This window comes from Trachymyrmex septentrionalis, unplaced genomic scaffold (assembly GCF_001594115.1).
Source record: "Trachymyrmex septentrionalis isolate Tsep2-gDNA-1 unplaced genomic scaffold, Tsep1.0 scaffold196, whole genome shotgun sequence".
Lineage (NCBI taxonomy): Eukaryota > Metazoa > Arthropoda > Insecta > Hymenoptera > Formicidae > Trachymyrmex > Trachymyrmex septentrionalis.
Genome location: NW_017305135.1, coordinates 1,177,295 through 1,180,598, shown reverse-complemented (window position 1 = coordinate 1,180,598; position 3,304 = coordinate 1,177,295). Strand labels below are relative to the sequence as shown.

The 3,304-nt window shown below is 29.4% G+C and overlaps 1 protein-coding gene across 1 annotated transcript in view; it reads right to left on the bottom strand.

The window, feature by feature from the left end:
* The window catches only part of LOC108747244 (pantothenate kinase 3), a 10,030-nt gene that overhangs the window by 5,802 nt on the left and 924 nt on the right, over positions 1 to 3,304 (bottom strand). Inside the window, exons 2-3 of the mRNA XM_018484610.1 lie at positions 996 to 1,180; positions 141 to 330 (exon numbers count right to left, since the gene is read on the bottom strand). The gene's annotated coding sequence lies outside the window, so the exon portion shown is untranslated. The remainder of the gene's footprint in view (positions 1 to 140; positions 331 to 995; positions 1,181 to 3,304) is intronic.

Below are 3,304 nucleotides of genomic sequence, written 5' to 3'. Positions count from 1 at the left end.
ATATATATATATATATATATATATATAGATATTTCTCAATGCGCGATTAAATTTTCTGAAATTCACTATTAAGGAATATCCGTTAAGTCGAGAGTTTCGTTTCCATCTGTGGACGTTCTGTGGGGCATCTTTCTTATTACCTGACATCACGGTTGCTTCGGACCGTCGAAAAAAAATCACGTGCCATGGCAAAATTGTGGAGGAACAGCGCGGTGGCGATCAGCTGATCGCCCGTTGACTCTTTCCTTCCTTTTCTAAAATGGACATCCGTCCTTGTTAACGTTCTCGTACAATTCCCTTCCTCTTTGACTAGTTCAGAGTTTTCACTACCTGAAAAAGCTAGAATGTCATTTTCAAAGAATTTCTTTGTATCTTGAAAAGAAAGGAATTTCATGGAATTGTATATACCCAGGAAAGGAGTCGAAAAGGAAAGGAGCGAATTATCGTTGTCAGTTACGCTTCAAGCTTTAATCATTTGAAAACTAATTCAGAGAAATGCATCCTCTAACGGTCACAAAAAAACAGTGAAAGTTATACCTTCTTTTCGAAATTTTATTGACGTCTTTTCCTGAGAACGTTGTTTTTTTTTTATTATTTTTTTTCTTGGTAACAAAAAAGGTTGACATTAATATCTACATACGGCATGATGTATTATTAAATATTCATATTCTTACCATACATTTTTTGCCAAAAATCGGATTGTAAAAATGCTCCTCTTTTTCATTTATAAATCTCTCTCTTAAAACATGTTCCCATTCATGTCATCATTCATTTTAACACTTGTCCGTAATTTTCTCACGGAAATTACAAAAGTGTTTAAACTACATGCAAAATTGATTTTTTTTATTATTACCCAAAGTGTGTGTACGTTTATGTGATAAAAGTATTTTACGAATCAAGAAAAATTATTCTTCCAAGTTGTAATTAAATAGTTTTCGTAGATTTTTTATTTTACTGATAAACTTTTTTTTGTATATAATTGTCTATATACCTACCACGTACCAATTTCTGGACTGGACCGCGTTTTTATCACTTTATATCACATCAATATCACTTTGTTTTTCTGTTGCTGCGACACGTACACGTTTCATTTTAGTGAGATTCTGTGAGACAAGCGATTTAATTTGTTTGTTGATTCTACCATCTTTCGTCGCAAAATCATTTCCTGTTTTACGTAATCCTGTTGCAAAAAATTGTTTACATTAAAATTGTTAATCAATTTGCTAATCGTTTTCAAGCGATATAAACATAAATTGCTCAACCGTCACATTAGTGAATCGTGATGCGGTACTCATTTAAATATTCTATTATACTTTCTCAAACTCTCTCTAGCCCTCCCCCCCCCTCTCTTTTTTGTGACAAAGTAATAAATCGTATGTCTGGACTTTGTGAATGGTAAAAAAAGAGTTACCTATAAGAAGACGAGAGGCAAGTAAAAACGCATTTATAAGATAAATTTTTCTTTGGAAAACGTTCGGCAAGTTTACAACAATGCAATGACTCGTAATTCTTGATGTTAATATCATTGCGGATGAAATCATAAAAATCACCAGCATGACACGTTCATGTTTACGTGATTGTTCATACGAAGATAATAATACTCGGAGACAAAAACAGAATCTAATTCAGATAAAAGATAATCGTGTGTTTATCTGAGATTTAATTGAAATCTTATTATGCTTGTTATCTTCTCCAATCTCGTTAATCTCGGTGTAACTTATTTTCCATCTTTTTCTTACTTTTAAAAAAACTAGAAAAAAAAAATGAAAAATAAATTAACGAGATAGTTAATTTACATTGACGGAAATGAAGCATTAATCTAATGATCGTCACAAAAAGCAAGTTATGTAAAATACATTTCAATTTATTGAATTTATTCGTTACCCAGCAAACGAGAATGGATTGAAATGAATTGAAATGGATTCAGATTTTCAGAAATAATTGATTCATGTTAAAATAAACGCTTTTCAATCCTGAATGCATTTTTATTCATTTATTTGCATATCTCTATGCCTTTCAATCTAAAAATAATATTAGCTTTTTCTGTGCACACACATTACTGTTCAATTCAAAATTATAGGAATAGGAAATGCGGTTTTTCAATCCAACTGCATTCAATTGAATCTAATTGAATCCAATTAAATCCAAAAAAAAGTATTCAATATTTAAAATACGCATTCGTAGGAAAACATGTCAGTCCATTTTAATCCATTCTCGTTTTTACTGGGTAATAATTCTCTTCAAAAATATTTTTTTATCCTATTCCTGGACATCAATTCAGGAAAGGTCGACTAAAAATAACGAACAATCAATCATTAAGAATAATAACGAACATCAATCATTAAGAGCGATCAAATTTCAGTTAATCTGCAGTAATTATTATTCTCTCAATAACTGACAAAATTATTTTAAATAATATTTCTAACTATACAAAATATATATAAATAAAGTGTCAAATATTTTAGACACATATCCCATCGATCAACATTTAAAAACATTCATATAAATTATAAATTATAAACAAAACCTTTTCGTTTATTTCTCTTAAATTTTATTTTGTTTTTTTTATATCTATATAAAATAAACACACATTTTGGTTTATTTCCGTGTGTTAAATTTTATCTTATTTTCTATTACTATTCTATTAATTATTTGATATTGTTAAGTAATTATTTAAAAAATCCTATATCAGAAACTAATTGCGAATTCGGTCACTTTGCACAACACTAGATTAGTAGTACTAATAAAAGCTGCTTTGCATGAAATAATCAAAGTTATAAATATTTTGAACGATTAACAATATTATTAATGATATTGTCATGTTATTTAATAATTAAAATGTACGTGTATCATTTCATTGTCAAAGATGATTATATTGTATCACTGCATTGAGATATTTTATAAATGAAACAGCTTTTAATATACACTGATATAGTATAGTGCGAAATTCACCGTAAGCGTTTTAAAGCCTATTCTACAATATGCTTTTTGTTTTCTGTTTCTTGCTTTTTGCTATTTTTTACATCTTGTCTTTTTGCTTTTTAGGCCCAATTGCATCAATTAATGTCACTTTGACTTTAAGCTCTAAACTCTTAAGACTTAAAACTCTATCTGTCTCGTTTTAATGCTAAAAAAAAAAAACAAAGACAGAAAAAGTTTTAAGCCTGACTTAAAATCAAAGTAAGTTGGTGCAATCGGGCCTAATCCGGTTTTACGTCGCCCGAAATAAAAGTTAACGAACTTCGAAAGAAACAAGAAATACGTAGCAAGAAATACAATTGTCGATAAAACGGCTGTAAAGGGG